The 11311-nt window shown below is 41.2% G+C and overlaps 1 pseudogene; it reads right to left on the bottom strand.

The window, feature by feature from the left end:
• Positions 1-828: 828 nt before the first annotated feature.
• LOC105481219 (protein SHQ1 homolog pseudogene) lies at positions 829-2644 on the bottom strand (annotated as a pseudogene).
• Positions 2645-11311: the final 8667 nt, after the last annotated feature.

The following is an 11311-nucleotide window of genomic DNA, read 5'->3' as shown; positions in this document are numbered from 1 at the left end:
CACGTGAATGAATCTCAAAATAATTATACTGAGTAAAATAAGGCTGACCAAAAAACGGATACATATTGTATGATTCAATTTGCATAGAATTCTAGGACAGGCGAACTAATATTAGAGCAAGAGGGCACTTGGGGATGATGGGTCCGATTCTCACCTTGATCACGGTGATAGTTTTACACAGGGTATACATATGCCAACACACTGTATACTTTAGATATGTGCAGTTTATCGGGTGTCAAGTATACCTCAGTAAAGCTAAAATTAAAATATTAATGGGCTCCACATTCTGGAGACACTGGCAGTAGAACTATTATTTTCAGCTTGAAATATTTGGTAAAAGTGATTTGAACTTTAGCTTCACAGTTGTAGCAAGGAACCCAAAAGGTATAAACATTCACTGATGGAAAAACAATGTCATAAAGTCATCCCAGTATCTGTGGGGAGTTGGATACCAAAATCCTCAGATGGTCAAGTCCTGATTTAAAAAAAGGTACAGTATTTGCGTATAACCTACCCATATCCTCCTGTATACTTTAAATCATCACTAGATTACTTATATGACCCAATACAATGTAATTGCTGTGGGAATAGTTGTTATACTGTATTCTGTAGAGAATAATAAGAAAAAAAAGTATACATGTTTGGTACAGATGCAATTTTTTCTTAAATATTTTTTATCTGTAGTTGGTTGATGTGGAACCCACAAATACAGCAGCAAGCTGACTGTATATACTAAGAAAAATTACAAAGTGAAAATGAGGAATTCTCCTTTGCTAAATGAAACCAAATCTAACATATTTCTCAACAATGAATAAAACCACTTGAGAGTCAAATATTTGGTGTCTGACAGCCGTCTCTCTCCTGCATATTGCTGTGGTTTACAACAGTGGTGCCCTTGGGTTCAGAAACCTGAACTGTGGTCTTCAGTTGTTCCCCAAGCTCCTCTATCAGAGGCCCAGACACTCCAAGAGGCAAGTAACTTTCCTTGACTGGTATCAGACTCCTGGATGGCTGTGTTTGTGCATATTCCACCATCAACAATAAGAAAGGCACCACTTTCTTCAAGAAAGGGACCTTGCAAAGAACTGACTGTCTCAGATGGACTATCTTTGAGTTCATCTTGTTCTGAATCTGAGTCTGAGTCTTCGTTTCCAGATGACACAGTGCTGTCTGAGTCCTCCGAATCACTTGCCTCAGAGCTGGAGCAAAGTTTCTGCTGCCCAGAAACTGAATGGGCTGCTTTTAATGCAGATTCTTCCTCCTGGACAAGAAGTGCTGCTGCTTCTAGTTCTTCCAGTTCTAACCCCAACTGGGCCTTTGTAAGGGAGACTTCCTTTAAGGCTTCTGCAAGAGCTGCCAACGTTTTGGATTTGACTTTCTGAATCCACGCACAGTAGTCTGAGATGTAGAGATCATTCAGTATATATGCTGGGTCGTTTTCCTGAAAAATGTTGTGAATATCCAGGAGACACTTTAAAACTGCACTTTTACCTAGTTGCAATATCTTTATAGTCTCCCCGTAGGCCTTCATCGCCAGTTTGAAATGGCGATAGAGTGGGTAACACAACACCCTTCTTCCAAAAGACACCATGATATCATGAACATTAGTCCAAGTCTCCAACCAGCATAGTGTTGGACTCAGTTTCCTGATATTCCATGCAGATTCAACATCCTTCTCTCTTTCAGTGACATGGGTTTCTTAGCAATATACCAGAAGGATATCAATCAAACTGTAGTACACTTGACGACAAGCTCTCTTGTCTAACAGATAAGATTTATTCACTTTGGGAGGCCGAGACGGGTGGATCACGAGGTCAGGAGATCGAGACCATCCTGGCGAACACGGTGAAACCCCATCTCTACTAAAAAATACAAAAAACTAGCCAGGCAAGGTGGCGGGCGTCTGTAGTCCCAGCTACTCGGGAGGCTGAGGCAGAGGAATGGCGTAAACCTGGGAGGCGGAGCTTGCAATGAGCTGAGATCCGGCCACTGCACTCCAGCCTGGGCAACAGAGCAAGACTGCGTCTGAAGAAAAAAAAAAAAAAAAAGATTTATTGACAAATTCTTGTAGCTGATATTTCTCTTCTTCAGAAAAAGACACTAATGCAGCATGATTTTCTTGCTTCTGACTCTTTTCCAAAAAGGCTGTCGTTTTTTAATATCTGTTAGTCCACCAAGGATTATACTTCAAAATCTGTTCAACTGCCTCATCTTCAAAAAAGTCAGCTAGATAATGATCAGGATCAAACTTGGCCAGCTCAGCTGCCAGGTGCTTCTGTTTTCGTTCAGCTGCAGGGGTGAAATCTGGATCCTTAATAATGTCATTCAATTCATCCTGTAACTGCTAAAACACCCCTGATCATAAGTTTCTGACCCATAGTGGCACTGCGGATTCAAAGCACTTTCTGATACCTCTTCATAGGTGTCTGCTCAATTTCCGAATCAAACTCTTCATCGTCAACTACTTCCTCGGGAATCTCAAAGCACCTATTTCTTCCACAGGTGGTTTTGCTGTCCCGGATTTTCCTGGTGCCAGAAGAGCAACACATTTTCAGCCCCTCAAAATGCTGGCCAGGGGTTTCTTTGGGCAGGTGAATGGTAAAAATTCCTTTATCTGCATCATAGGACCTTTGCTCACTTCCATTTTCTGCAATTCTGCCAGGGGGGGTTAATTTGAGAAAGTACGGCTTGGCATACTAGAACTAGAAGTCAGACCCCTCGAAGTAGACGTTGAACTCAGAGATCCGGGCGTAGGGCATTCAGACTGCGATGGTCAGGAAGTCCGGCTCCTGGCTGAGGAGGTCGAACGCCAGGGTCAGCATCGCCACACTGGACTCAAGGGCCAGCGCGGCTCGCCCTCACTGCCGCGGCGGTCCCGCCACGCAACTCTCTCCACTTTCACCCTTTTAAAATAAAAGATGTCTGGGCCAGGCGCAGTGGCTCACGCCTGTAATCCCAACACTTTGGGAGGCAGAGGCGGGTGGATCCTGACCTGAGGTCAGGAGTTCGAGACCAGCCCCGCCAACATGGTGAACTCCCTACTCTACTAAAAATACAAACATCAGCCGGGCGTGGTGGTGGGCGCCTGTAATCCCAGCTACTCGGAAGGCTGAGGCAGGAGAATCCCTTGAACCCAGGAGGCAGAGGTTGCAATGAGCTGAGATCACGCCACTGCACTCCAGCCTGGGCGACAGAATGAGACTCTGCCTCAAAAAAATAAAAAAAAGTCTGCCTTCCAGGACACAGAAACCTCCTATACACACATTTTGGCACTTGATTATATTATGTCTTTTACAGTTCTCTGCATGTTTCTTGCACATAAGTCTTGATTTTTCGATTACATATTAAATTTCTATCAAGGATATATATTTAGTTTTCATCTTTCAGAGACCTAACATAGGACTTGGCACCAAGTAGCCCATAGTAAACAGTTATTGAACCGTAATGTATGATTTTCTTTTCACTGGTATGTTTTTGTTTAAAAAGGGTAAACCACCAGGAATGGAAATGTCCTTGCTATGTTATCCTTCTTCTCTAATTAGCAACCACCCTTCACAATCTGCCTCATTACATTTAAAAAGGATTTTCAAATTAGACATTTATGCCTGGGCATTAACCAGGGACCGATGAATCAGTGCCATCAGCAGAACACTGCCCTGGCTGGCAGACATGGTACCATTGTCAAGACTTGTAATTTACTCCTGGCTTTTCAAATAGTCAATGTGTAACTCCAGGCAAGGTTTAATTATTTCCTAGTAAAATGGGAATAATATAACCCACCCCCACTTTGCTTCCCATGGGTATCGTGAGAATTAATTAGTTCTTTAATAAGAATATATGTCTATAAAATGTTTCATAGTTCATTAAAGGTATACATAAATGAAAACGTAAGATATTGTTCAATGTATTATGAATGTTAATTGTTGCTGTATTTAGTACAAAGTACATGTATTATATCAACAGTGGTAGTACACAAAATAACGAATACATGTTGGGTCAGCACCTCCTCCAATTACCATTTGCAAACAAGTCCTGGATGGCCAGAACTAATTGGAAGGTTGAGACAAAAATTATATCTCCCACACTAAAGAAGGGGAGATTGATATAGTGCACTCACCTAAATTTCGTAGTTCCTGCATGAACTCCTCAAAAGCTTCAAACCTAGGCCAGACTACAGGAAGAACAGCAGCAACTGAAGACTGGCACCTTTTCTGGAACCTCAGCAGCACCTTCCTTGTTTCATAAGATTTCGAAGAAGCATATCAAAATTCTTCCACCCATTCCTTCACAGTATAATAGGAGAAACCATCTTTCCTCTGTTGACACCTGGAAGAATGAGAGACCAACGCACTCCAGGACACAGCCAAAAACATTCAGTGAAAGATTTGCTAAATCCTCTGCACTATGATCTAGACCAGGATTTCTCAACCCCAGCTCTGTGGACATTTGGGCCAGGTAATTGTTTGTTGCCAGAGGCCGTCCTGTACATCAAAAGGCGTTTAGCAGCATTCCTGGCCTCAAACAAATAGATGCCAGTAGCACCTCTCCCACCCACTTGTGACAGCCAAAGGTATCTCCAGACATTGCCAAATGTCCCCTGGTATGGGGGAATCATCCTCAGTTGAGAATCGCTGGTTTAGACAATGATCAAAGTGGGATAACTAAATCAAAAGACACTGCAATCTTAAGTTGATCAAGCATTCTTCTTTGAAATCACTCAGCATTTTCATATATTGCATTTATATCTTAGGTATTCATATTCTATCAATTCAGCCAATGTTTGTTGAGTTCTCAATGTTTAAGGTACAAGATCAAGTAAGTAATTCTGTATATCCATAAAACAGAAATGGATATGGTATGTCCCGGTTCTCCACAGCAGGCATTTATGTTATTCCCATCCCAGTGTTTATCCCCAATCAGGGTTGTCAAATATTGCATGGGACATACTTATACTAAAAAAAATTCATTATTTATCTGAAAGTGAAATTTAACTGGATTTCCTGTGTGCATGCATGTGTATGTTTGTTTTCCTAAATCTGACAACCCTACCCTGATAGGCTCAAGGTTTTTTCCCTGTCCACAAACTTTGTAACTTGACTTCATTAAAAATAGTAAAGAGGAGTTATTGCAAAGGCTTTTAAAATGCTGTTAGAATGAGTAGCACAACTACATTTGAGGATACATTTTCTTTGAAAGATGTTTATTTTCGTACTGCAAATGTTGGTAAACTCCTTAGAACTCATTCAAAGCCTGATGGAATTCATTGCCTGATTTATTTAAAAACACTTCTGATGCTCACAGACTATTTATCATTTACACAGCAAATGATGTTCTTCTAATATTCTTGTTGGGTGAGTTAGCACTGTGGAAAGACATGGAGGAGAATCAGACACAAACTTCTTATAACCTCATAAACAGGAAGAAAGGGAGCAGAAGCATAGACTGGGTTTACTTTCGCTCAACTTACCTCCCCAATTATCCAGGTATGGTCCTCAGATGAGGAATATCATGTGACCTGGGAACTTACTAGAAATGCACATCCTTGGGACCCACCCTGGACCTACTGAATCAGAAACTCTAGGAGTGGGTCCTAGCAACCAGTGTTTTCACAGGTCTTCCAGGTGATTCTGCTGCATATTCGAGTTTGAGAACCACTGTTTTAGAGCCCTGGTTCTTGACCCTGGCAACAAGGGAAAACACCTGGGGAGTTTTAAAAGTACTGATGCGTGGGGTCCATACCGAGGGAGTCTGATATAATTGCTATGGGGTGCAGCCCAGGCATAAACATTTTTAAAAACTCCCCAGCCTGAATAACGGCTCTACAGAATTTTTTATCAAATGCCAAAGGAAAGAGAAGTTCCTTATATTGCAACTATAGTGCTTTCTACTCTGGCCCTAATCAACCTTGCATAAAGGCCGAATGGACAGACATTACGTGTTTTAATTTGAAGACTACAAAAAGGCCGGCCATTAAACTACATATATGGGCTCTTCCTCAAATCCCTAAATCTACTCCTTACGGCCTACTATAGTCAGTGTCATATAATAGAAAAGTAGCTTACTGTCCACCAGACCCTGTCCAAATGTTTGATAACCTACTGGGGCCTCATTTTCTCGTGTCTACACTGGGGATGATATTAACTCTTCATAGGATTTGGGGAATTATAAAGAAAGACCATGTAGATAAAGGCAGGAAGATCAATAATCAATTATCACATCAGAACCTGAAGGGACTTTGCACCATTGAAGTGAGGCAGAGGAGGGAGAAATTTCGAAGGACAAATTTACAAATTTCAATGTGTTTCTATAATAACTATTTGCATTATTTTCTCTTTGAATTGCCTCACTTTTGTACATGTGTGTCCCCACTCCCACCCATCCCATTATTTTCCTGTTTTCACTTGTAACTTGGTGACCCATCTGTGGTTTTGGCCAAGCTATTTTAATGGCACTGAACATTGTAGTTTTAAAGAGTGTGGTAGCAGTTACACACGGCTCAATAACTCCTGGGGCTACAACAAGGTTAATGCGACAGTTTTTGTTTTTTAAAAAACATGTCTGTCTGACAAGTCAATAATTTTAAGCCTTTTGTTCACCTCCGGATGGTTGTTAAAGGCTTCCCTGTGAGTGAAAAGCTCTCACTGTTAAGGGGTTGCCTGGCCTGGCTGTATGCATTAAATGGAACAGTTCTCTACATGGCTTCTTTTTTTTTTTTTTTTTTTTTTTTTTTTTTTTTTTTTTTTTTTTTGAGATGGAGTCTCGCGCTGTCACCCAGGCTGGAGTGCAGTGGCCGGATCTCAGCTCACTGCAAGCTCCGCCTCCCGGGTTCACGCCATTCTCCTGCCTCCACCTCCCGAGTAGCTGGGACTACAGGCGTCCGCCACCTCGGCCGGCTAGTTTTTTGTATTTTTTAGTAGAGACGGGGTTTCACCGTGTTAACCAGGATGGTCTCGATCTCCTGACCTCGTGATCCGCCCGTCTCGGCCTCCCAAAGTGCTGGGATTACAGGCTTGAGCCACCGCGCCCGGCCCATGGCTTCTTACTACAGATGCTTTGAGATATATGGACACTGACGTTACCTGCTGCAACAGGAGATGTTGGTCCTCTCCCAGGGTACTGCTGAGACCTAAGTGTTTAAATGCTCACCAAGTGACCTTGGAGGGCTAGTCATGGTGGGCATCTGGCAGCTGGGAAAGAGCACTGGAGAGCCTCATAGGGAAACCTAGCAGGCAAAAATGAAAGAACCCATGAGGGCCGTTGGCATGAGCCCTAGCTAAAGTCTACTGGGTTAGCTCTCAAAGAAAACTGCAAGATTGAAGCATAAGTTCCTTCATCATGAACCAGAAGTCATGGAGTGGAGCCAGGGGCAAGAAACAGAAAGATCAAAAGGTAGAACCACAGGGATAAAGGTGCCAAGAAAAACAGTGAGAGCAACACTCAGGGAACCAGAGACAGGAACACAGCTGGGGACTGGGAGGAGAAACCACCACAGCTGGAGGGAAAAGTGGCCAGGCCAGAAAAGCCTCATGGAATCCTGGTTGACTGAATGTTTCTATTGACTGAGACCATTGCTTAAGCCCTGTATTCTTTTTTATTTCAATCCCCATGGTTAGAAAAATAGTCCTAAAATGGATTCATACCCTTTCCTATCCTGCAGGATCTTAAACATCACTATCTTTTCCTGCAGTAGTTAAAAGCATGGGCTTTGGAATCGGAAACTGGGCACAAATCTGAGCCCTGCTACTTATTAGCTGTGTGACATCAGTCAAATGAGTAAACCTCCTGGAGCCTCAGTTTCCTTGCCTATAAAATGTGAATAACAATACCAACTTATTTTCAGGTTGTGAGCATTTCTCCATAATAATCCGCATAAAGCACTTACCAGAGCACTTGGCATACTGTGTGAGCATGTAATGTTAGCTGTCATTCCAAGACAACATGTTGGAATAATCTCTTTTTCCATTCCTATATATCTCATTTTCCTCCTTTTTCTTCTCCCTCAAACCTGTCCCCACTCCAGCAGATGTTTTGGCCTGTGTTCCTAGCCTCCAGTGAGAGCAGAAAGCCTGTTAGATTTCCTGGCTTTGTTTCCCAAAGTTTGAGCCCCAAGAAACTGGGACAAGATATTTCCCTGAGACAAGATATCTCAGGAAGGGGAATGAGTGGAGCTTCTTTTCACCCCACACTAGAAGGCCATTCTGTTTGGAAAAAGGAGAGGGAGGGGAAAGAAAAGGGTGTATACCAGCTTTCCAGTATCAACGTCAGGGAGAAAGCAAGGCTAGAGAGCAGATGTAACTAACTATAAGCAGCCTAATAAAGGTTCCCAAGCCCAAACCATGAATCCAAATGGCAGAGCTGCCAGACACGAAAGGCCTTGCTGCCCTTCCACCCCACAATACTTCACCTGTGGAAGCCTTGACAATTCCAGGGAGTATTTGCAAAACCCCGCCCCCACCCAAAATTTTTAAAATACTGTATATGAGTGAGTAAAATGATGCCAAGATTTTTAAAAGGATAAGCTTACCATCAGATAGGTAGAATAAGTAGTAGTGGTAGTGGTGGTGGTAGTGGTATAGAGATAAAAATTAAGTGGAGTTACATATAGTTATATTTCCCACACTCTGGTGTTTGTGGATTGGTGGGCTGAGATTCTTATCACATTCCAGAACTTGCAATGTCTCAAGGTAATTGTTTAAAATATTAATTGTTGTACTCACACTGCAAATGTTGATATAGATGCTGGGGTGGAGGTGGGGCAATACGCCAGAATACGCCCAAGAATACCTTGGAATTTGCAGAATTTCTTTCTTTTTGCATAATCTGATTCACACGTTAACATTATATGGACCACTCTGGCTCCATGAGCAGCACAAGAGAGACTTTCTGCAAATGTGATTATTAGATCAAAAGTTAGGAGCTTTTTTGCCCCCAGCTTTTCTCCTCTCCTAAAATCTTTTTTTTTTTTAATTTCTTTGTCAGTGTCTTTAATTTTTTTAGTTGCATTTAAAAGTCTTTCTATTATTTCTGCATGAGTAAGAGTATGTGTCATGTCGGCCTCCTTGTCAGCTTCTGTTTCACTTTCATTAAATTTGTTGATTGAGTGTGAAGAAGGAGGCACTGTCATCATTTCCAGATTTCGTACTTGTGGGTTAGATTTCTCTCGGAGCAATGCTGTGATCCCTACTGCAATTTTGTGATGGAGCCCTGGAGAGACCAGGATGAAACTAGGGAAGGCTCCTTATCCCTTTCATGGGTTCAGGGAGGCAGAAAGAGAGGGGAGGAGGATATTTCTGTTTCACTCTATTCATTCATTCATTTGCTTCACAAATACTGAGCACCTCCTGGGTGACAGACACTGATTTGGGTGCTGGAAATATGCTGGAAAGCATAAACAGCCCTGGTGCCTGCCCTCACAGAGCCTATGGTCTGGTGGTGAGACAGATTTAATCAGATAAACACATTAATGAATGTATAGTTGCACCATCATATCCTCATTTAATTGAGCTGGACTAAGACCTAGACATCAGTATTTTTTAAATAAGTTTCATAGGTAACTGTGCCAAGTCTGGGAATCACTGGGCTAGACCATGCAAGTTCTAATCATATAGGCTCTAATCAAGCATTGTTAAACATTTTGATTTTATCTTTCAAGCTGTGGTGAAAATGTTACTGAAGAGAGGTGATATAGTAAGATGTTCAGGGTTTTTTAATTTAAGCTTTTTTATTTTGAAATAATTGTAGACTCATATGCAGTTGTAAGAAATAATACAGGGAAATCCCATGTATCCTTTACCCAGTTTTCTCCAAAGGTAACATCTTGCAAAACTATGGTACAACATCACAACCAGGATATTGTCCTTGGTGCAGTCAAGATAAAGCATTTTCAACACCACATGAATCCCTCCTGTTGTCCCTGGATAGCCCTCCCCACTTTACTCCTGGTGACCACTAATATGTTCTCCATTTCTATAATCTTGTCTTTTCAACAGTTATATAAGTAGAATCATATAGTATAGAACCTCATGGGATTGGCTGTTTTCTCTCAGCATAATTTTCTGTAGATTCATTCAGGTTGTTTCACGTGTCAATAGTTTGTTCCTTTTTAGGGGGCTGAGTAGCGGTGTTCCATGTATCGGGGTGCCACTGTTCGTTTAACCATTCATATGTTGAAGGACATCTGGCTCGGCTCCAATGTCCAGAGATTTTAAATAGAGCTGCTATAAACATTTGTTTATAGGTTTTTGTGTGAACATGAAGTTTGTTTCTCTGGGATACATGCCCAAGGGTGCAATTGCTGAGTTATATGGTAGCTGCATGTAGAAACTATCATGCATAAAGAAACTGTCAAACTATTTCCAGAGTATCTGCACCATTTTACATTCTCAACAGTAATGTACCAGTGATCTAGTTTCTCCTCATTCTCATCAGAATTTAATGTTGCCACTGTTTTTTATTTTAGCCATTCTGATAGGTATGCAGTAATAGCTTGTTGTGCTTTGAGTTTCTCTAATGGCCAACGAAGCTGAACATCTTTTCGTGTGCTTAGTTGCCATCTGTATATTACCTTTGGTGAAGCGTCTCTTTGGGTCTTTTGCCTATTTTCTAATTGGATTATTAGACTTAATGTTGAGTTTTGAGAGTTTACTTTCATATTCCAAATACTAGTCCTTTTTGTCAAATACGGGGTTTGCAATTCTTTTCCCACTCTCCAATTTGTTTTTTATCCTGTTAACAGAATCTTTCACAGAGCAAAGTTTTTTAATTGTGATGCAGTCTAATTTATCAGCTTTTCCTTTTATGAACCATATTTTTGGTGTCAAGTCTAAGTCGTCTTTGCTGAGTCCTACCTCATGAAGATTTTTTCTTACTAGAAGTTTGACAGTTTTAATATTTTCTATTTAAGTCCATGAGTTATTTTGAGTTAATTTTTGCATAAGGTATAAATCTTAGGTTGAGGCTCACTTTTTAACCTTAAGGATTGCTCAGCACCATTAAAGTTATCTTCCCTCCATTGAATTTCTTTTACACCTGTGTCAAAACATCAGTTGCATATATTTGTGTGTATCAGTTTCTGGGTTTCCTGTTTTGTTCCATGGATCTATGTGCCTATTCCTCTGCCAATACCATATAGTTTTGACTATAGAAGCTGTATGATAAGTCTTGAAACCCTTGAAACCAGGTAAGACTGGTTCCTTTCACATTAGTCTTCCTTTTCAAAATTGTTTTAGCTATTCTGGTTCCTCTGCCTTTCTATATACATTGTAGACTAGTGTTGTCTAGATCTATTTTTAAAACTTGCTGGAATTTTTTA

Source organism: Macaca nemestrina, chromosome 9 (genome assembly GCF_043159975.1).
Source record: "Macaca nemestrina isolate mMacNem1 chromosome 9, mMacNem.hap1, whole genome shotgun sequence".
NCBI classification, from domain to species: Eukaryota; Metazoa; Chordata; class Mammalia; order Primates; family Cercopithecidae; genus Macaca; species Macaca nemestrina.
Note: the sequence above shows the minus strand (reverse complement) of the source record. Positions and strands in the feature narration are given on the sequence as shown.